Here is a 24,662-nt window from a genome sequence, read left to right on the forward strand (position 1 = left end):
TTTTTTTCTAAGGTATCAATGTATATGGTTTTATATATTTAATACATGAGCATGTACCCAATTCCATGATTTTCAACAAAAATACAAAATACACTTTTACCTCAACCAATGTCCCAAGTTTCCCATACCCAAATGATACACACCCCCACTAGCCTAAGCTAATCAAAGATCCAAATTAAGGACATTTATTGTTTTTCGCTTAAGGGTAGTGATGTGCTATAATTAAGAACAAAAGGGATTCAATATGCTCAAATTTGGCTAACAATGGTTGATGAAGGGTAGGCTATTTGGGTAAGTGAGCTAAATGAAATGATGGCCTCAATCATATAAATGCATGTATACATGGAATAATGGACATAAAGAATCAAACAAATCAAAGATTACAATCATAGAGAGATAACAATGCACACAAGAATGGAAATAAGGGGTTATAAGATGTAACCACGCAATTGGGCTCAAAACTCACATGGTTGTGTTCTTAGCTCAAAAACCATGTTCCAAAATAAATTCTTCAAGAAAGTTCAACACAAAAATTTTTCAAATTGGTAGAGTGCCCTAAAAACAATTTTTCTTGGAAAAGAAATCATCACCCTAACCAAGTAGTCCTAAAATAAAAAGAAGAAGTAAAATATATACAAATTTTAACTAACATGCAACCTATTATGCAATGCAACAACTAACTAACAAAGACAAAAATTAAGAATTGGTGTTGAAGGAAAGAAATTGTTACCCATGGAGATCGGTCGGACGACCTCCCCACACTTAGAAATTTGCACCGTCCTCGGTGCATGCAAAGAAGAGCAAAGTGGACGGGTTGCTACAATTGATGAGTTTCTTCAAAAGATTGTGCGGGTGAACTTGTTTGTTGCCCCATTTAGAAGCCTTTCCAATCCTTTCCTTCTTGGTGGCCAACCTAACAGGAAAGAAAAAGAAAGAAAATTATGCCTACAACAAAGATATGAAAGCAATTAGAACATAGGCGGGGGCTAATGCCAAATAAAAGTATGGTTCTCAAATACATGCTAGCTACAACATGTGAGTGAGAAAGCAATTCAAGCAAAGGCATATTAACTAATACTTGATGCAAGAACAAGTTAAAGCATGGGTACATGACATAAAGAGCATGTTGCATCAAGCTTAATCAATAATTGACACAAACAAGATTAGTGATAAGTATGAGAGCATTTAGTCTCATCCTAACTCAATGATGATGAAGTATAAAAACAAGGGATCATGAGTCAGGAAGGACTAAAGCACCAATCTTGTGTGTAGAGAAAATATTACAATTAATACCAAACAAGTCACAAAGCACCAAGATTAACCAAAAAATTCTCAACAATTGAATATAAGAATCCAACACCATTATTAAAATAAGAAACATAGAAAATAAAAAGGGAAAACAAGTTACAAAAATAAAATTAAAATGCAATGAATGAAAACAAGAAAATGCAGTAAAAGAAAATAGAAGAAAAGAAAATTTTTTTTTTCCTTTTTTTTTTACCGGCGCAGACGCGTCATGCACGTTTCCGCGCCGATGTGCGCAGTTTGGCCAAAGGACGCGTACGCGCCAGGTGCGCGCACGCGTGGCTTGCAGGGACAGAATAGGCACAAACTGGGCATAACTCTCTGGAACATGTACCAGGAGGGCAGGTGACGCTATTGGCGCACATGCGCACAGCGTGCGTCCGTGCGCATTGCGCGATTAGTTTGAAGGACACGTACGAGCCAGGTGCGCGCACGCGTGGGTGGTTTGTGCCTCAGGCATGGTGCTGGCGCAGTGTAGGCACAACTCTCGGGTCAATGTATGGAGGGGTGAGATTTTTCAATCCACGCGTCCGCGCACATGGCGCACCCGCGTGGATGGTCGAAAATGCTTGAGGCGCGCGTACGCGCTAGGTGTGCGCACGCACAGGTTGGTGCTCTGTTTTTCAAAAAAAAATTTTCATGTTCTTGCACCAATCAAAGCATTCCAAACCTCCAAACAGCTACCCAAACACCTTAAAACCTTATTTAACATATTATACTACTAAATAAACTCAACAAACAAAACAAAACATGAAATCAAACCTATTCTACCAATATTTACAAAAGAGAAAAATGAAAAGAGTTTACCATGGTGGGGTGTCTCCCACCTAGCACTTTTGTTTATTGTCCTTAAGTTGGACTTATGGGGAGCTCCTCTTAAGATGGCTTGTGCTTGTAACCATCTTGGAACATCCACCAATGCTTGAATCTCCAATTAGCTCCATTCTTCAATGTTGATATCTTTAAGCTTTGATGGAGTTTTTCACAAACCATGAGCTCCCAAAGTTGATTTTCCTTGTGCAATCCGGGATCCCACACTTTGTTTTGACACCCATCTTCAAAGTGATCATCATGATTCCACTTGGGTGGTTTAGCCTTGAAATTCTCAAAGAAGCCTCCAAACCACTTTCTAGACCCATATAATTTAGCTCCACACCAAACCTTGCAATCAAACTTTGAGCAAGCAACCATAATGAACCTAGAATGATGTTTCCAACCACTACACAACTCTCTCTTACTCTTAACTCTACAAAGAGCTTTAAGTTGACCATCATTTTCAATCAAACCATATTCAAGTGGAAAAGTAAAGATTAGAGATAAGAATTTTACCCACTTGAATGTTGTGTAGGATGGTGACTTAGAAAGGGGGACCTCCCCACAATTAGCCAACGTGAGATCCATTCCCCTGTGCTCTTTCTTTGCATCTTCCACCTCTTTGCAAGCATTTTCAATTTCAATTCCTTGCTCACCAACTTCTTCTATACACCTTTCATTGCTCAAACCATGTGTTGGTGGTTGTGAACAGTCCTCCTTGTCATCAATTTCACAACACAATGAAGGAGATTCATCAATTCCAAAAGACTCATTAGTTGGTGTGGAATCATCTTCAATGATGGAGCTTGCTTCTTGCTCAATCTCCTCCTCTTGGTAGCTTCCTTCCAATTCAATCTCTTCTTCATTGCTTACCAAGGGTATGTGAGGTGAGGTATCTTCTTCTTGACACTCTATGTTAAACCCAATTGGAGAGGATTCAATTGTACATAAGAATTCTTCAATGATTGAATCCATCTCTTGGTTAACCTCTTCAAAGGCTTCAACCACTTTTTCTGGCTTAATTATCTTAACTCCCTCCTCTTGTTGCACTCCTTGCTTCAACTCCTCTTCTTCACCTTGAAGCTTTAAACTCACTCTCTCACTATGCTCCTTAATTTCCTCTCCACGTTCATCAATGGGAGTGCCTTGGTTGCTTAGGCTTAGTCGGGAGGAGGCCATATTGCTAACGGCTTCCACTAGGATAGCCATCTTGGCTCCTAACTCTTTAAACTTCTTTTTATCCTCCTCTTGTCACCTTAGGATATGAGATTCAAGATCTCTCAATTCATGTGAGGGGGCTTCATCGGGAGGAGATGGTGGAAGGGAAGGTTCATTGTTTGGGAGGAAAGGTTCATAATCGGAAGTTGGTTCATCTTGGTAAGGGTATCGAGGTGGTGTATATTGAGGTGGTTCTTGAGAGTAATTGTGTTGGAATGGTGGTGGTTCCATGCATGGTTCATATGGCTCATAAGGTGGTTAGTATGGTAGATAAGGATTATGGTCATATGAAGGTGTTTGGTGGTAGGGGGCTTGTGATTAAGGTGGTTCAAAATTAGGTTGAGGAGGTGGTTCATAGGCATGTAGTGGTGGTTGTTGAGAATCACAATAAGGGTCACCACATCCATTAGATTGATATGCATTAGGATGAGAGTTATACCCATAAGAATCCGGAGGTTGTGGTTGCCAAGAAGGTTGATCAATCCCTTGAGGCTCCTCCCATCTTTGATTGTTCCATCCTTGGTGCACATCTTCATTGTAGCTTCCATTTTCTACAACATAATTTGAACCAAACTCATAGCCAAAGTGATGAGAATTCATAGTGGCAAGAGAAAATAAAACAAATACTAATAAGAACAAATAAAAACTAACTCCTAAAACAAGCAAAAACTAGCAAAGAAGCATATTAACATATATACAATAGCCAAAATCATAACACTATTGCAACTCCCCGACAACGGCGCCATTTTGATTTAAGAAAATTGTCGTGTCGGTATAGAATTTCACACAAAATGAATGAATTCTCGTTGTAAGTATAGTTCTATACCAACAAACAATCCTCCCAATCAAAAATTTGGTTGTGTCACAATTAACAAACCCCAAATGAAAATTAACCGGAGTATTTAGACTCCGGGTCGTCTCACGAGGAATTGCAATGAAGTGTATGCTTATTGGCTATGAAGGGGTAAGGGGGTTTTTGATTGATAATAGCAGCAATAAAATAAATGACGAGAGAAGTAAAGAGAGAAATTAAAGAAAGCAATTAATAAAGAGAGACATTCATGGCAAAGATTGAGATCATAGGCTTTCTATCCTAGTCATACAATGATCAATTCATCTTATTTAGTCAACTCCAACACAAAGGGAGAAAGTCAAACAAGACTAATTAATCATGTCACAAATATAAACAAGAATTTATCTTATTACGTCATCTCCAACATTGGAAGAAGGCATCATATTATCCTCCATGAGAGAAAGTCTAATAAGACTAGCTAATCTCAATCCAAAAGTCCTAATCAACTTACTAATTAAATTAGCAAAAGATTAGCGTCAATGGAAACAATATTAGCTAACAACTCTAGATTACCAACATGAGTTGGGTTTTCATGACTCAAGATTGCCTAATTACTCATTCCAAGCCAAGAATGCTCAAAATCTACTCTAAAGCCCAACCAAGCATTTTGTCAAACACTTGGTGGGTACAAAGAGAAAGCATGGTAAATGTGCAAGAATAATAAAATCTACCAACTACCAATTGCAAGAAAAGTAAATCAACAACTAAAATTATCAATAAAAGAACATCAAACATTAAATTTCATTAAAGAAAAGATTCAAATCCACAAAAGGGCTCGTGAAAATAAAAAAGACATAAAAGTAAAATTGACAAGAGAACTAAGAAGAATAGAGTAGTAGCAACAAGAAATTAAAAGGAAAAACTAAATTAAAACAAGAATTAAAAGTTGGATTTAAGAAAATTAAACCTAAACTACCCTAAAATCTAGAGAGAGGAGAGAGCCTCTCTCTCTAGAATTCTACCCTAAAACATGATGAAAATTAAACTATGACTACTTGGTTCATTCTCCCCTCAATCCTTGGATTCAATAGCATCATAAATGAGTTGGATTGGGCCCAAAATGAGCTGCAAAATCACTGGGGGCGATTTCATTAAAGTGGACCCACGAGCAGAATCGGCGCGCACGCGTACATGGCGCGTGCGCGCCCCTGAACGCGAAGCAACATATGGCAAAATTTATATCATTTCGAAGCCCCAGATGTTAGCTTTCCAACGCAACTGAAACTGCCTCATTTAGACCTTTGTAGCTCAAGTTATGGTCGATTGAGTGCTAGGAGGTCGGGCTTGACAACTTTACGGTTCCTTCATTTCTTCATGAGTTCTCCCACTTTGCATGCTTTTTTTCTTCATTCCTTTCATCCAATACTTGCCTTATAAACCTGAAATCACTCAACAAATACATCAAGACATCGAATGGAATTAAAGTGAATTAAAATCACCAATTTTAGGGCCTAAAAAGCATATTTTCACATTTAAGCACAATTCAAGGGAGAATTACAAAACCATGCTATTTCAGTGAATAAATGTGAGAAAAGTTGATAAAATCCCACAAAATAAGCACAAGATAAATCACGAAATTGGGGTTTATCAGCATGTCAACTTTAAAACAACTTTGTTAATTTAAAGAATAACTATGGATGCAATTTAAGCGAGAAGAATTGATTTAAATTTCTTAAGAGGAGAATCCAAAACTTGTTTTTAAAGTTCACATCAAAAACCCCAAGAATACACTTGAAATTGCCATCACATAAGCACAGTCAAGATTATTAAGATGTACTTAGAAAGAAATCAGGCCATACAAGAAGGATCTTAAATCAAGGGAGTTCACACAAGATCAACTAGGCCTGAGTCATCGAATAAGCTTTCGATTGATCCAAAAGAATACAAAACTTTCAATGAGAGACAACTCCATCAATAGTAATTTTTCTAGAAAGAACCTTTGACTAAAGAAGGACAAGTAAGAGGACAAACAACGCACTAGATAGAAACGAATTCAAGTTGACTCAGATGAGTATGAGATTTACAAGAGAAGAGAAAACTAAGATTAATAGTGATGTTCATAAAAGGAAAAGAATATTTAAAAACAAAATCAAGTATCACAACCATAGAAACAAAATTTAAAGAATTAGTCCATACTTGAGAGGAAAGGTATGAACCCAATATTTTCAAAAGAATAACAATTTCATAAATAATGTATCATGCTAAATTAAAGTCAATTTGTCAAACAAAAACTAACTGGAATAAAAGCAAAAATCCTTTTCCTTTAAGAATTTAAAAAATACCTAAGTACATAATCAAATAGGGTTACGTATAGGAACCGTAGTAAAATTATTTGAAAAGTCAAATTGTATTTAAAGTAAGTGTAGTTCCGTAAACCAGTAAAAGAACATGCAAGGTATTAGAAATAAATAGTTTTTAAATTGCATAAGAAAATTTTCAAAGTTTTATATAAATAGGTGTATATCAAATCAAAAGTGATTTTATAAAAGTTTGAAAATTGGATATAAATACAGTCAATTGAGAGAAAAACTGAATCACCATTTCTTTTAAAAAGGACTCGGAGTAAGGACATAAAAAGGCACACTGCATCAAGACAAGTTCAAAGTCATTTTGAAATATCACATGGATCAAGAAAAAGAGTTCAAACAGAGAAAGACAGATACACCAAGAAATTCAAATCGGCATATGCAATTTAGGATCAAATAAGAATGCATATGAACAGAAAAATAGGATGGAGACACCAAACTGCTTTCCAAAAGAAAAGGCAACAAGAACATCAAGATAGGTTAAGAAGCAATAAGTCACATGACTCTAACAGAATCCAATGCACATAACTGAGTAACCTCGAGAAATAGTTTCTAACGTTCCCAGAACCCACGAATTGCGTTACCTATTACTCGTATCTTGTCTATGATAACCCATTAGTACATTCATATACATAATCCACTCGTTTTAAGCCGGCCAAACTTAACACAAGGAATTATGCAATGCAAGATTAACAGCATTAATCAATAGACTATCATGTGCAAAAAGCTCTAATTCTTGTTATTCGAACAAGACTATTACATGACAAACGCTCAGAGTATGCAATTGAAGCATAGTCAGTCCATTTCCCAGGCTCCACAGGAAAGAGTTCTCTCATACCACAAATATAACACCCTAACTATCAAAATGTCACGCTTCCGGCTACGCCACTCTGATAGCTCGAGTATTACGACGACTTTTATAATATTTAATACTAAAATATGAGCTTGTTTAAAACTTAAAACCGTATAACCTTTCATAAACACTTTTTCATTGAAAACATAAATATACATGTACATACAAATCAGATACAATACCTTAAGATATATATATATATACACACACACACACACACATAACACTAGCTTACAAACATACATATCATAATTTCCTATCCCACTTACAAACTTAATAAAGATAAAGGCGAGGGAAAAATAATAGCTAAGATAATACAAAAATAACGAATAAACAGAAAATGAACATAACTCTTCTGAAGCTACGTCGTCTATGTCCTGAAAAGGAATAACCTGTAAGGGAGTGAGAACGTCGTCCTCGCTTGTTCTCACTATAGGATTTACAGAAATTGCTATAACAAGATACGTAAAATAAAATTATTCTTAGAGTACAGTGATCATTGCTCATCTTATGAGTCTTCCCAAAACCTTGGGTACACATTCGAAATCCAAAAAAATCCATTTTTGAAGACTTGATAACTTTCTCAAATATGTTAAAACAAAACCTTTTTTCTTTCTTGTAAAATCTGAAAAGTTTTTCCTAGACAATATGAATGACCAACATGTCCCAAACATAGGTTCAATTAAGTTTATGCTATAAGAGTTTGATTTTTCATACTTTTCTAGACCGCAATCATGAAAGCAGTTACCTACGCAGTATAAATGATCATCTCGTTCCAAGCATAGGTTCATTAAGTCTATGCTGAACCGGTCAGATACTTTATACAAAACTAGAACTCAATATACCAATCACGGCCTCAAGCCCATCCAATCCAACACGGCCCCCGGCCCAAACATCCCCATCATCAACCAATTCATCACAAACCAACCAATCAAACACAATCACAATTAATGTAGTTCAAACACAATCAATAGCAATTACAAAAATTACAGAAGTTAGCAGTTAACATAATTATTCACATAGGAAAACCAATTACAATATGCACACCCAAACAATGTCACATAAATACATATGATGCATGCCTGTCCTACTGGCCATGAGCTCACGCATCGGTTACGTTGCCAAACCCGACTCGGATAAGCGGGATCCAACCACCGTCCTTACCGTAGGCCCCACAGACAAGCGAGATTAAACCACCGTCCTTGCCCGGAACACGCAAGCGGGATCAAACCACCGTCCTTGCCTCCACCGTAAGCGGGATCAAACCACCGTCCTTACACGGGCGCTGCACCCTCGACAAGCGGGATTAAACCACCATCCTTGTCAGGTGCCAGTGACTTATCAACAATCTCATCTCAACATAAGCGGGACGAACCTGGCCCTTATGCCTACCAAACCATAACTCATCAATCTTGAGGACATCCATAATCAATCAGGCTCAATAACTTATTTCAAATTCATTCTTGGCCCATTTTCTTTTAAATAACAAACGTATTTAATTCACATCTTGCCAAGAATCACTTTTCAAAATGAAGACACTTTCCACATCTTTCCAACATTCCAAACAATCACAAAACCATGCCAAATTCAAAATCTCTTTGAAAGACTCAAAATCATTCATTTATAAATCAAGATTTGGTCGTAAAATTCCTCAGCAGAGTCTCAAGACTTCAGGGGAGAATAACTTAACTCATTTCTTAAATTCATTAAAAACCTCCGAAACCTTAACTTCTTGATATGAATAATTAAAAGTAGAAATTAAACCAAAACCAAGTCATATATCCAAATATTCCGAACCTATTTTAAAACCACTAACTTAACCAAAATTAAATCATTTAAAACAAACACCAATTTTTAGTTTCATTCTTAAATCTGTTTCCAAAGGCTCGGAAAGTGTTTCAGTTTCACTAAATCAAAGTTTCAGAAAATACTTCAACCTTTTCTTAAAATCTTGTAAAGTGAAATTAGTTAATCGAACTCCATTAAAACCCCTTCAAATTTGCCTATTTGATCAAATTCCAAACTTGATTATTTTCATCTTTAAATCGACTTTAGAACATGGTTCTTTTATAAAATAGTTTACATTCAAAATATAATAATTTTCTTAATAAAGGAGTTTAAAACTAATTCATGTATCGGTAGTATAGTTCAAGGCATAACCCATTCCCTTTTTTAAAATAACGTGTCAAATAAAGTCTCAGATTTTATAGAAATTTTAGCAGCATCTCACCTAAAACTTGGACTTTGCCACCCTGTCCAAGTCCCAACTAAACCAATCCTCAACTCTTTCCAACAGGTTCAAGATCAAATCAGCTTCCAATAAAACAAAAACTCAAACTTTCAAATTATCAAAAATCATTTCAATCAACCAAATCCAGAAATCTCCAATTTATCAAAGGAGACATTATCCCAATCAAACAGGCAACCATATTCATTCAAGACAAAATCAGACAATTCATAAGACTCGCATAATCACCAGAAATACGTTTCGCACAGCATATCTATTTATAATAATTTCCAATTTAAAATAAATTAGTTTGTATAAAAAGCCCCTACCTCAACTCATCGAAACCATAACCCAAAATGCGTCACGAAACCTTTTCTCTTAACCGAGTCCAACAGCAATCCACAAACTCAGTCTTTGATCACTTCCACAGCACTCAGGCAACTTAAAAGTGACATACAACGCTCAGAACATGACCCTATGTTACCAGGACCTCAGAGTTTATAATCAAACATGACATAATACTAATGTAGGGTTTTCTGAAACATGAATACTTACCGAACTAAGAAAACGAATAGCAGCGTTCACTGAACCAGATGCCCCGGTAACCACCTCGAGCAGCAGTGGTGACAGAACTCCAACAACGGCGACAGTAACAAATAGGCAGTAATGACAAAGCTCCCAAAAACTTAAAAGAAACGAAGACCAACTTAAACCCTTATCGGTAGTGGCATTCCCAGTGGCAGAAGCTCGGCCAGAAGCTCCGACACCTGTGGATCTGGCGGCAGGAAGCTCTGGTTGTGACGCAGCAGTTTTGAGATAGCGTATCGGCCCTTCTGTCTCGGGTGCAACAGCACCAACATCCACTGTCACCACCTCCCTCTCCAGTCAGATCCATCGGCGACGGCGGCGGCAACCTAGTCGCAGCAACGACGAAACGGCAGCAAGAGGATCCAGTCCCAATCCGCGATGCCATTTTTTTCCTCCTTCGCGTGCAATAGCTTCAACCTCACTTCTCCGTAGCGTTCTACTCCTCGGTGACAAACCTCCATCGACGGTGGAATCGAAGACCCTGATGGCGGCGTACGCAATTCGGCGACGGTGACCCTCCATCAATCGGCAACAGCTTCGCAGGCAGGGTGCGACGGCGCAAGCAACGCGAGCTCTTTCTCCTCGCGTCTCTCACATGCGTCCCGACGATTCTCTTTGCGGTCTTGTTTCCCACTATGGCTCAGCATCGGTGACAGGCTCGATGGCGTGCTCCAGGGCGTGGCACGGTACAGTGGCAGCTCGGGTCCTTCGCCAGTGCTCTGTTAGCTTTCCCACTGTGTGCTTGGAAGAAGGGAGGGAGAGGTATGGCGGCTGAAGGAAGGAAAAATATTAGGGTTGGGGTTGTTGGGGTTATTTAGCAGTTTTAATAAAATTAGGGTAATAGGGTAATTGAAACTAATTTTAATTCAACAAAATTATCTACCAAGGAGGATATTATTGAATCATAGATTTCAAAATTAATTTCAAGTAAAATACTCTAATTGAAAATATAAGATAGTATAATTTTTGTTATTTCTAAAACTTAAAGTAAAGAATTATAAAGATATCAATTATTTAAATTAAGTCATATAAATTCTTATTATTTCATAAATACTAACTTTATAATTCAAATATAGAAAATAACTCAATAATTTTAAAATTAAGTAAAATCTTCATTTTAATTATCAAAACTTTATTTAGTTATTCTCAATGGAATAATTTTCGAAAGTAAAATCTCTAATAATAAATAAATTTGAAATTAGCTCATGATAATATTCTTCAAAAGTTCTGGGTCTTACACTGAGCACTGTAATAATCATGCTAAACCCCATTTTTAGGGTTTATCTTGTGTTGAATTTAGAGGGTTTTGTGAACTTTTCTCCCATTTATTCACTAAAATAGCATGGTTTTGTAAATTCTCCTTCAGTTGTGCTTAAGAGTGAAAACATGCTTTTTAGGTCTTAAAATAGCAAAATTTAATTCACCTTGATTCCATTAGATTCCTTGATATGTTTGTTAAGTGATTTCAGGTTTAGGAGGCAAAGATTGGATTGAGGGAATGAAGAAAAAGCATGTAGAAATGGAGAACTCATGAAGAAATGAAGGAATCGCAAAGCTGTCAATCTTGACCTTTTTGCACTTAATCATTCATAACTTGAGCTACAGAGATCTAAATGAGGTGGTTCTGGCTGTGTTGGAAAGCTAACATCCAGGGATTTAAAATGATATAAGATTTGCTATAGTTGCTTGGCGTTTAGAGACGGGTACGTGTGATGTACGTGTACGCATGGGAAGCTACACGTGACTCACTAAAGGCAACCCGTGGCCAGTGATTTCTGAAGCATTTTGGGCCCAATCCAACTTATTTCTGATGCTATTTAACCCAATAATTGAAGAGGGATGAACCAAGTAGGGAGTTAGTTAGTTTTAGTTTAGTTTTCACCATGCTTTAGTTAGTTTTTAGAGAGAGAAGCTCTCACTTCTCTCTAGAATTAGGACTAAGGTTTTAGTTCTCTTCTCTTAGATATAGATCTACCTCTTCTCTTTTGCTTTAATTCCCCTTCTTCATCTTTAATTGTTCTCTTATAGTTGTAGCATTCTAATTCTCTTGTAGTTTCTTTATATTGTTAGTTGTTGTTTGTAGATTCCTTTGTAGATCTACATTTCCTTTCACTGCAATTTATGATTTCCATGTCTTCTTATCTTTGCTTTGAATTTCTATTATTGATCTCTTGCTTTTGTAGTTATAGTTTCCTTTAATTCGTACAATTAGTGATGTTTACTTCTATTTCCTTTTATATGTTTGATAAAATGCTTCTTTTAGTTGAGTTAGATCTTGTTTCTCTTGGCTTTGGTTGAGCAATTGGTGACTCTTAAGTTATCAAACTCTTTTGTTGATTGATAATTGGAAATTGCTAGTCAATTTGCATGTCACTAAAGCTAGTCTTTCCTTATGATTTGACTAGGTCTTGTGAATCCAAATTGACTATCTTCACTTGACTTTCCTTCATAGTTAGAGGTTAACTAAGTGAAGCAAGGAACAATTGTTGTCACAATTGATAAGGTTAGCTAGGATAGGACTTCTAGTTCTCATACCTTGCCAAGAGGTTTTCTAGTTGTTAGTTTATTTCTTTTGCAATTTAATTTTCTTGTTTCTTATCTCAAAAACCCCAAACATACTTTATAACCAATAGCAAGAACACTTTATTGTAATTCCTAGGGAGAACGACCTGAGGTTTGAATACTTCAGTTATTTTCATTGGGGTTTATTTTAGTAACAACCAAATTTTTGTACGAAAGGATTATTGTTGGTTTAGAAACTATACTTGCAACGAGAATTCAATTGTGAAATTCTATACCATCAATTTTCCGTTTATCAAAATGGCACCGTTGCCGGGGAGTTGCAATGGTGTTATGTTATTGGTTATTGTATATATGTGAATATTGTGAATAGCTTGATTTTTTGGATTCCTTGTTATTTTTTGCTAGTTTAGGACTTTGCTTCATTATTTCTTATTATCTTTTGTTTCTGATTTTCTCTTTTCATCATGAATTCTCACTTTGGCTATGAGTTTGGTTCTACCTATGTTGTAGGAAATGGGAGCTACTATGAGGATGTGTATCAAGGATGGGACAATAAAAGATGGGAGGAGCCATATGCATATGATCAATCCTCATGGCAACAACCTCCACCAATCAACTATGAACAAGAGCAATTCTATGATGCATATCAATCCAATGGCTATGGTGAATCCCCTTGTGACTTTCAAGAGCCACCACCATATGCCTATGAACCATATCCTCAGCATAGCCCTCAACCATACTCACAAGCCTCTTTTCACCAAATACCTCCATATGACCCTAATCCATATCCACCAAACCAACCACCTTTCGAGCCATATGAGCCACATATTGAACCACCACCATCTCAACCTCAATACTTCCAAGAACCACCTCCTCCATACTATTACCAAGATGAACCACCACATCCTTATTACGATGAACCACCTTCCTACTATGAGTCCTTCTTCCAAAATGATGAACCCCTCCATCCACCCCAACATCCAATGGATGACATCCTTGATATTCTTGTTCAAGAACAAGAGGAGATGAAAAGGGAGGTACTAGAATTCACGGCCATCTTGGCCGAGGTAGTAAACCGATTAGCCTCCCAATGCTTAGACACTCACGGAACTCCCATGGCAACATGTAAAGAATCAAATGAAGAGCATAGCATGAAGGAGAGATTGAAAACTCCGGTGGAAAATGAGGGAAGTTGCTTTGTGTTGGAACAATTGGAGGAAGCTATGATTGTTAAAGAAGAGGAAGAGATGGTTGAAGACTTAGGAGATGCGGAACCTCCATAGGAACATAGAGTTGAAGAAAACCCCTCTAAGAAGATTGAATTTGAGCTTAAGGAGGAATATGCACAACCTCCAAGGCATATTCCATATAAAGAATTGGACGGGATGGAGCAAGAATTGAGTTCCCTTGACAATGAAGATCAAGCATCAAGTCTTAGTGGTGAAGAATCCTTTGAACTTGAAGAACCTTCTCCTGGTGAACTTGGGAGTGTTGTGGAGGTAAACTTCTCTCATCCTCCCAACTATTATTTGAGTATGGGAAATGGCATAGATAAAATTGTTGAACAAAGGATTGAAATTGAGAAATCTTGTAAAGAGGTGGAAGTCCTTAGAAAAAGAAGAACGGGGGTTGAATTCACTTTGTCTAGATCCTTGGAAGCTTCTTTACCTAGGTTGTCATCTACTCCTTCATTCGAGTGGGTAAAATTCATCTCCATTAGCTTTATTGTCCCACTTGAGTATGGCTTGCTTGAAACGGATGGTCAACATAGAATGCTTTGTGGGATGAAGCATAAGAGAAAGATGTTTCGTGGTTGGCGTTACAAATCAAGGCTCATTATGGTGGATACATCAAAGATACAATATAAAGGTTCGAATAGTGCTCCACTAGATGGGTCTAGGAGAATTGTTGGGCACTTCATCGAGAATTCATCTTGCTTGCCACCCGGAAGGATTAATAATGATCAACTTCAAGACGGGTGTGAAAATAAAGTGTGGGATCCCGGATTACAAGAAGAGGATCGACTTTGGGAGTCCCAAGCTTGTGAAGAACTCCATCAAGACTTGGTGTAACTCATGAGAAATCTTGAGGCACAATGGAGAACCAAGCATTGGTGGGAGTTCCAAGAAGAATTTAAGTACAAGCCACCTTGAGAGGAGCTCCCCATAAGTCCAACTTAAGGACTTTAAATAAAAGTGCTAGGTAGGAGACACCCCACCATGGTAAACTCTTTCCATTCTCTTGTGTATATACTTAATAAGTGATTTGAGTTGCCATTATAGGTAGTTTTCTTCTTTTCTATAATCTTATACATTTTGTTTTGATTGATAGGTTGTTGTAGTGTGTTTTGATTAGTTTAGATTGTTGTTAAAGTAGGTTGTTGAAGTGCAAGTTTTGTTTGTTTTATTTTTGAAAATTTTTCAAAAACTTAAAGATTTTTGTTAAATTTGAATTTTAGTTACTTTAGAATGTTTATAGGTTAGGAGAGTGTTAAATTCTGTTTATATGCTTTTAAAAAAAAATTCAATCCATGCTTAAGCATGCATGACGCTTACGCGTTGATTGCACTTCCGCAACTCCTGGTACAAAAACCCGAGAGTTGTGCGAGCTTTGTGTTGGAATTGTGCTGGGAGCACAATCTCAATCCATGCGTAAGCACGCATGACGCTTACGCGTGGATTGTCCCTGCTGCATCCACGCAATTGCACGCATGACGCTTATGCGTGGATTCGCACCCTATTTTTCTCTTTTCTCCTTTCTCCTTCTTTCTTCTTTTCTTCTTCTTTCTTTCTACCTTTCTTCTTCTTCCTCTCTTGAAAAAAAAAATTAAAATAAAATAAATAAATAAAAATAAATAAATAAATAAATAAAATACTAATATAAAAAAATTTTCTTTTTCTTTTCTTCCGTTTTCTTTTATTTGCATTTGCTTATTTCATTCATTGCATTTTAATTTTATTTTTATAGCATGTTCTCATTTTCTTTTCGATGTTTCTTGTTTTAATAATGGTGTTGAATTCTCTTCCTCAATTGTTGAGAATTTCTTGCATTGTTTTGGTGCTTTGTGACTTGTTTAGCATTAATGGTCATATTTGTTCCACACACAAGATTAGTTCTTTAGTCCTTCCTAATTCATTATTCTTTGTTTTTGTACTTCATTATCATTGAGTTAGGATGGGACCAAATGCATTCATGCTTATCACTAATCTTGTTCGTGTCAATTATTGTTTGAACTTGATGCTTAACATGCCCCTCATGCTTTGATTTTACTCTTGCATCAAGTATTAGTTGATATGCCCTTTGCTTATATTGCTTTCTCACTTACATGCGTAGCTAACATGTAGTGAGAACCCTACTTTTATTTGGTATTAGCCCCTATCTATGTTCTATTTGCTTTGATATCTTTGTTATAGGCTTAATTTTCTTTCTTTTTCTCTCCTTTTAGGTTGGCCAGCAAGAAGGAAAAAGGAATAGTTTCTAAATGGGGCGACAAACAAATCATCACAATCTTTTAAAGAAACTCATCAGTTGTAACAACCCATCCACCTTGCTCTTCTTTGCATGCACCGAGGACGGGGCAATCTTCAAGTGTTGGGAGGTTCGGTCGATGACCGATCTTCATGGGTAACAATTTCCTTTTTCAATACCAATGTTAGCTAGTTGTTGCGTTGCATGATAGGTTGCATGTTAGTTATAATTTATACATATTTTATCACTTCTTTTTTATTAGGACTACTTGGTTAGGGTGATGATTTCTTTTCCAAGAAACTATTTTAGGGCACCCTACCAATTTGAAAAAAAAAATTTGTTGAACTTGCTTGAAAGAATTTATTTTGGAACATGGTTTTTGAGCTAAGAACACAAGCATGTGAGTCTTGAGCCAATTGCGTGGTTACATCTTATAACCACTTATTTTCCTTCTTGTGTGCATTGTTCTCCTTCTATGATTGTAATCCTTGATTTGTTTGACTCTATATGTCCATTATTGTGCCTATGAATGCATGTGTGTGATTGAGGCCATCATTTCACTTAGCCACTTGCCCAAATAGCCTTACCTTACAACAACCTTTGTTAGCCAACTTTGAGCCTACGATTAACCCACTTTGTTCTTTAATTTAATACATTACAAGCCTTAAAGCGAAAAATAATAAATGTCCTTTATTTGGATCTTTGATTAGCTTAGGCTAGTGAGTGTGAGTATCATTCAAGTGTGGGAAAACTTGGGACATTGGTTGGGATAAAAGGGTGTTTTGTATTTCTATCGGGAATTTAGGGAATTGGGTACATGCTCATGTATTAATTATATGTAAAACCATTTGCATTGATGCCTTCGTATATACTTTATTGTGAAAAGTAAAAGAAAAAAATAATAAAAAAAAGAAAAAAAAATATATATATATATGAATAAAAAGAAAAAATATATAGAAAAAGAAAAGAAAAAAAAAGCAATAAAAGGGGACAAAATGCCCCAAAGTAATAAAGATCAATGCATATGTGTGGTAATCAAAAGAAAATGCATGAGTATGTGAAAAAGTGAAGAATGGGTAGTTAGGTTAGCACTTAATTGTATAGGTTGTTATATAGGTTAGGTGGGAAGCTTAGGTTAATCAAAGATTCAAATTCGAGTCCACTTAACTATATATATAACCCTACCTTGACCCTAGCCCCATTACAACCTAAGAAAAGACCTTATGATATATGTATGCATGCATAGAATAATTGTTGATTGTTAGAGGAAGAACAAATTTTGGAAAGTATGAGTAAAGGAGAATTGAGTGGTCAACCCTACACACCGAGCAACCAGAGTGCAAACACTTCCGGTGAGGGTTCGATGCTCAATTCCTTGTTCCTGGCTTTCATGAGCTTTCTTCTTACAAATCTACTTGAACTTCATTTTGATATTTGAATTGGTAGGATTCATGAATCGTTATATGATCTTGGCCCTACTTGTGCATGTATGTCTTGGAGATTGATTTACTTTTAATCAAGTAGGTAGAATCATTTTGCATTTAGTTACATTCATTTAGATAGGATGCATATAGATAGATTGCATTGAATAAATGTTTATACCCATTTTCTTGTCCTTCTTTGGTTTAGCATGAGGACATGCTATGGTTTAAGTGTGGAGAGGTTGATAAACCCCATTTTTAGGGTTTATCTTATGTTGAATTTAGAGGGTTTTGTCAACTTTTCTCCCATTTATTCACTAAAATAGCCTGGTTTTGTAAATTCTCCTTCAATTGTGCTTAAGAGTGAAAATATACTTTTTAGGTCTTAAAATAGCAAAATTTAATTCACCTTGATTCCATTAGATACCTTGATATGTTTGTTAAGTTATTTTAGGTTAAGGAGGCAAAGATTGGATTGAGGGAATGAAGAAAAAGCATGTAGAAATGGAGAACTCATGAAGAAATGAAGGAATCGCAAAGCTGTCAATCTTTACCTCTTCGCACTTAATCGATCATAACTTGAGCTACAGAGGTCCAAATGAGGAGGTTCCAGTTGCGTTAGAAAGCTAACATCTAGGGCTTCAAAATGATATAAGATTTGCAATAGTTTCCAGGCATTTAGAAATGCGTACGGGTGAAGTACGCATACGCATGGCAAGCTGCACGTGACTCACTAAAGGCAACTCGTGGCCAGCAATTTCTGAAGCATTTTGGGCCCAATCCAACTCATTTCTGATGCTAATTTACCCAATGATTGAAGAAGGATGAACCAAGTAGGGAGTTAGTTAGTTTTAGTTTAGTTTTCATCATGCTTTAGTTAGTTTTTAGAGAGAGAAGCTCTCACTTCTCTCTAGAATTAGGCCTAAGGTTTTAGTTCTCTTCTCTTAGATCTAGATCTACCTCTTCTCTGTTGCTTTAATTCTCATTCTTCATCTTTAATTGTTGTTTTGTAGTTGTAGCATTCTACTTCTCTTTTAGTTTCTTTATATTGTTAGTTGTAGTTTGTAGATTCCTTTGTAGATCTACATTTCCTTTCAATGCAATTTATGATTTCTATGTCTTCTTATCTTTGCTTTGATTTTCTACTATTGATCTCTTGCTTTTGTAGTTATAGTTTCCTTTAATTCTTGAAATTAGTGATGTTTACTTCTATTTTCTTTTATGTGTTTGATGAAATGCTTCTTTTAGTTATGTGTTAGATCTTGCTTCTCTTGGCTTTGGTTGAGCAATTGGTGACTCTTGAGTTATCAAACTCTCTTGTTGATTGATAATTGGAAATTGCTAGTCAATTTGCATGTCACTAAAGCTAGTCTTTCCTTATGATTTGACTAAGAATTGTGAATCCAAATTGACTATCTTCACTTGACTTTCCTTCATAGTTAGAGGTTAACTAAGTGAAGCAAGGAGTAATTGTTGTCACAATTGATAAGGATAGCTAGGATAGGACTTCTAGTTCTTATACCTTGCCAAGAGCTTTTCTAGTTGTTAGTTTATTTCTTTTGTAATTTACTTTTCTTGTTTCTTATCTCAAAAACCCCAAACATACTTCATAACCAATAGCAAGAACACTTTATTGTAATTCCTAGGGAGAACGACCCAATGTTTGAATACTTTGGTTATTTTTATTAGGGTTTGTTTTAGTGGCAACCAAATTTTTGTATGAAAGGATTATTGTTGGTTTAGAAACTATACTTGCAACGAGAATTCAATTGTGAAATTCTATACCATCAATTTTCCGTTCATCAAAATGCCATTTTGATGAGAGATTTTTTATGCCGGTATATAAATTAGCTATAGGTCCAATCGTGAGTATAGTCTAACCAACACACAAATTTTACATCAAACAATTCTAAAATCTATAACCTAGAGTATTAGTCCCGATTCGTCCTCCCTAGGAATTATCTTAGAATGCACATTATTGATTAGGAGGTCTTTTGTGGTTTTGAGAGTTTGGTGTAAGAATTCAAGCTAACAAAAATGAACAACAATCAATCAAGATAAAAGCCTTGGCTAATAGTGAGCATTGGAAGTTCCATCATTATAGCTTCCATCAATTATGACAACAATTGATCATTGTTTCCTTAGTTAACCTCTAATCATGGAGGAAAGTCAAGTGAAAGTAATTAATTTGAGTCACAAGTCCTAGTCTAACCCTAGGGAAGTCTAGCTTTAGTTCCTTACATGTCAATTAGCAATTCTCAATTGATAATCAACAATTGATATTAACTATTCAAGTGTCTCCAACAACTCAACCCCTAAGCCAAGTAAGAGGAATCTACTCGTTAGCTAGGGTTGTCATTTCCTCAAACAATTGGTGAGCAATAGTAAGAAACATTATGAAATTAAGAGAAAGGAATTGAATTCAAGCTATCTATTTCAAGCAATCATCAAGAATCAAACAATTAAATGAAATTCATCAATTCATTGACCAAAATCAAAGTAACAATGTCACAAATCTAAGATAAAAGTGAATGAATCAAAAGAGCACTAATTGAGAATAGGAAAAGTAGATCTACAACTTGTATCAAAGTAAAAGTGAATTAGCAATTGATCTAACCAAAGGAATCAAGGGAGAATTGGAATGGAGAGAGTAAAATCCTAGAGAGAAGTTGGAGTTTCTCTCTCTACAAAATGTAACTAACTAGGAAAATATCTCAAAAAGTGTAAAAATGAGTGAATGGATGTGGATCCCTTCAATCCTTGGTCTTCTTATGCCTTTTTCTGCCAGAACTTTGCTCCAAACAGGGTCTATAACTACCTGAAATTGCTGATGAGCGGATAATTTATACGCTTTTTGGCATTGTTTTTAGTATATTTTTAGTAGGATCTAGTTACTTTTAGGGATGTTTTTATTAGTTTTTATGTTAAATTCACATTTCTGGACTTTACTATGAGTTTATGTGTTTTTCTGTGATTTCAGGTATTTTCTGGCTGAAATTGAGGGACTTGAGCAAAAATCAGATTCAGAGGTTGAAGAAGGACTGCTGATGCTGTTGGATTCTGACCTCCCTGCACTCAAAGTGGATTTTCTGGAGCTACAAAACTCCAAATGGTGCGCTCTCAACGGCGTTGGAAAGTATACATCCAGGGCTTTCCAGCCATATATAATAGTCCATACTTTGCCCAAGTTTAGATGATGCAAAAGGGCATTGAACGCCAGTTCTACGCTGCAGTCTGGAGTTAAACGCCAGAAACATGTCACGAACCAGAGTTGAACGCCAAAAAACGTTACAACTTGGCGTTCAACTCCAAAAGAAGCCTCTGCACGTGTAAACTTCAAGCTCAGCCCAAGCACACACCAAGTGGGCCCCGGAATTGGATTTATGCATCAATTACTTACTTCTGTAAACCCTAGTAACTAGTTTAGTATAAATAGGACTTTTTACTATTGTATTTACATCTTTAGTTTCATCTTTAGATCACATTTGGGGGCTGGCCATTCGGCCATGCCTGGACCTTCATCACTTATGTATTTTCAACGGTAGAGTTTCTGCACTCCATAGATTAAGGTGTGGAGCTCTGCTGTTCCTCATGATTTAATGCAAAGTACTACTGTTTTTCTATTCAATTCAACTTATTCTGCTTCTAAGATATCCATTCGCACCCAAGAACATGATGAATGTGATGATTATGTGATGCTCATCATCATTCTCACTTATGAACGCATGCCTGACAAACACTTCCGTTCTACATGCAAACAAGCTAGAATGAGTATCTCTTAGATATCTAATACAGAGGACCGAGTCCGAGATATTAGAATCTTCGTGGTATAAGTTAGAATTCATGGATGGCCATTTCTGAGATCCGGAAAGTCTAAACCTTGTCTGTGGTATTCCGAGTAGGATTTGGGAAGGGATGGCTGTGACGAACTTCAAACTCGCGAGTGTTGGGCGTAGTGATAGACGCAAAAGGAGGGTGAATCCTATTCCAGTATGATCAAGAACCTCCAGATGATTAGCTGTGCCGTGACAGAGCATTTGGACCTTTTTCACAGAGAGGATGGGATGTATCCATTGACAACGGTGATGCCCTATATAAAGATTGCCCTGGAAAGGAGTAGGAATGATTGGATGAAGACAGCAGGAAAGCAGAGGTTCAGAGGAACGAAAGCATCTCTATACGCTTATCTGAAATTCTCACCAATGATTTACATAAGTATTTCTATCTTTATTTTCTGTTTATTTATTATTATTATTCGAAAACTCCATAACCATTTGATATCCGCCTGACTGAGATTTACAAGATGACCATAGCTTACTTCATACCAACAATATCCATGGGATCGACCCTTACTCACGTAAGGTTTTATTACTTGGACGACCCAGTGCACTTGCTGGTTAGTTGTATCGAAGTTGTGAATGAAAAACGATTTATTAAGACGTGCGTACTGAGTTTTTGGTGCCGTTGCCTGAGATCACAATTTCGTGCACCAAGTTTTTGGCGCCGTTGCCGGGGATTGTTCGAGTTTGGACAACCGACGGTTCATTTTGTTGCTCAGATTAGGTAACTTTCTTTTCGTTTTCTTTTCAAAAAAAAATTTTTTTAAAATCTTTCAAAAAATTTTTCCTTTGTTTTTGAAAATTATTTTAAAATTTTAAGAATGAATTCTAAAGTTTCAAAATGGTATGCTGAAGTTTGGCTGGCCATCAAGCTTTAGACTAACCTGGTATGATTCATAGGATTTTGATTGGGGACTTTGAATTCATTGCTTCCTTTTCCCTATATGTTTTCAAAAAAAAATGCAAAAATCTAAAAAAAAAATTAATAAAATCATAAAATCATAAAAACCAAAAATATTTTGTATTTCTTGTTTGAGTCTAGAGTCAATTTTTAAGTTTGGTGCCAATTACATTTTTTTCTAAAAATTTATGCATTTTTTGAATATTCATGCATTCATAGTGTTCTTCATGATCTTCAAGTTGTTCTTGGCCAGTCTTCTTGTTTGATCTTCATATTTTCTTGTTTTTTGTCTTTTCTTGTTTTTCATATGCATTTTCAATTTGTTAGTGTATGAAATTTGCAAATTTCTACGTTTGGCGTCTTGCATGTTTTCTTTGCATAAAAAATTTTTCAAAAATATGTTCTTGATGTTCATCATGATCTTCAAAGTGTTCTTGGTGTTCATCTTGACATTCATAGCATTCTTGCATGCACTTATTGTTTTGATCTAAAATTTTCATGCATTAATTCTTTTTCATGTTTTTCTCTTTCTTCATTAAAAATTTAAAAATAAAAAAAAATATCTTTCAATTTAAAAATCTTATCTTTTTCAAAATCTTTTTCAAAAATCATATCTTTTTCATTTTTCTTATTTATTTTCGAAAATTTTAAAAATATTTTTCAAAAATATTTTTCTTAATTTTATATCATATTTTCGAAAATATCATCAACAATTAATGTTTTGATTCAAAAATTTCAAGTTTGTTACTTGTTAAGAAAGATTCAAACTTTAAGTTCTAGAATCATATCTTGTGATTTCTTGTGAATCAAGTCATTAATTGTGATTTTAAAAAATCAAATCTTTTTCAAAACTAATTTCAATCATATCTTTTCAAAAATATCTTTTTATCTTATCTTTTTCAAAATCATATCTTTTTAATCATACCTTTTCATATCATATCTTTTTCAAATATCTTTTCTAACTTCTTATCTTCTTATCTTTTAAAAATTGATTTTCAAAATTTGTTTCAACTAACTAATTAACTTTTTAATTGTTTCTTATCTCTTTCAAAACTACCTAACTAACTATCCCTCTCTAATTTTCGAAAATACCTCCCTCTTTTTCAAAAAATTCTTTTTAATTAATTAATTGTTTCAATTTTTAATTTTAATTTTAATTTTTTCTTAATTTTCGAAAATCATTAACTCTTTTTCAAAATTTATTTTTCGAAATTCCCTCTCTCCCATCTCCTTCTATTTATTTATTCATTTACTAACATTTCTCTTAATCTCAAATCACTGCTCCTATCCTCACCCTTGTGTTTGGATTATCCATTCTTCTTCACTCTTATTCCCTTTCTTCTTCTACTCACACAAAGGAACCTCTCTCTACTGAGGCAAAGAGGATCCCTATTATTATTTTCTGTTCCCTTCTTTTTCATATGAGCAGGAGCAAGGACAAGAACATTCTTGTTGAAGCAGATCCTGAACCTGAAAGGACTCTGAAAAGGAAACTAAGAGAAGTTAAAATACAACAATCCAGAGACAACCTTATAGAAATTTTCGAACAAGAAAAGGAGATGGCAGCCGAAAATAATAATAATGCAAGGAGGATGCTTGGTGACTTTACTGCACCTAATTCCAATTTACATGGAAGAAGCATCTCCATCCCTACTATTGGAGCAAACAATTTTAAGCTTAAACCTCAATTAGTTTCTCTGATGCAACAAAACTACAAGTTTCATGGACTTCCATCTGAAGATCCCTTTCAGTTCTTAACTGAATTTTTGCAGATCTGTGATACTGTTAAGACTAATGGAGTAGATCCTAAAGTCTACAGGCTCATGCTTTTCCCTTTTGCCGTGAGAGACAGAGCTAGAATATGGTTGGATTCTCAACCTAAAGATAGCCTGAACTCTTGGGATAAGCTGGTCACGAATTTCTTAGCCAAGTTCTTTCCTCCTCAAAAGCTGAGTAAGCTTAGAGTGGATGTTCAAACCTTCAGACAGAAAGAAGGTGAGTCCCTCTATGAAGCTTGGGAGAGATACAAGGAACTGACCAAAAAGTGTCCTTCTGACATGCTTTCAGAATGGACCATCCTGGATATATTCTATGATGGTCTGTCTGAATTAGCTAAGATGTCATTGGATACTTCTGCAGGTAGATCCATCCACCTAAAGAAAACGCCTGCAGAAGCTCAAGAACTCATTGACATGGTTGCTAATAACCAGTTCATGTACACTTCTGAGAGGAATCCTGTGAGTAATGGGACGCCTCAGAAGAAGGGAGTTCTTGAAATTGATACTCTGAATGCCATATTGGCTCAGAACAAAATATTGACTCAGCAAGTCAATATGATTTCTCAGAG

The 24,662-nt window shown here is 35.8% G+C and overlaps 1 non-coding gene across 1 annotated transcript; it reads right to left on the reverse strand.

The window, feature by feature from the left end:
- Positions 1-24,270: 24,270 nt before the first annotated feature.
- LOC148567661 (small nucleolar RNA R71) lies at positions 24,271-24,378 on the reverse strand. The gene has a single exon (XR_015882967.1). It is a non-coding gene; the product is annotated as a small nucleolar RNA R71 (small nucleolar RNA).
- Between the last annotated feature and the right edge of the window lie 284 nt (positions 24,379-24,662).

The sequence above is a fragment of the Arachis ipaensis genome, chromosome B4 (assembly GCF_059453495.1).
Source record: "Arachis ipaensis isolate K30076 ecotype BB chromosome B4, ASM5945349v1, whole genome shotgun sequence".
In the NCBI taxonomy this organism is placed as follows: domain Eukaryota; kingdom Viridiplantae; phylum Streptophyta; class Magnoliopsida; order Fabales; family Fabaceae; genus Arachis; species Arachis ipaensis.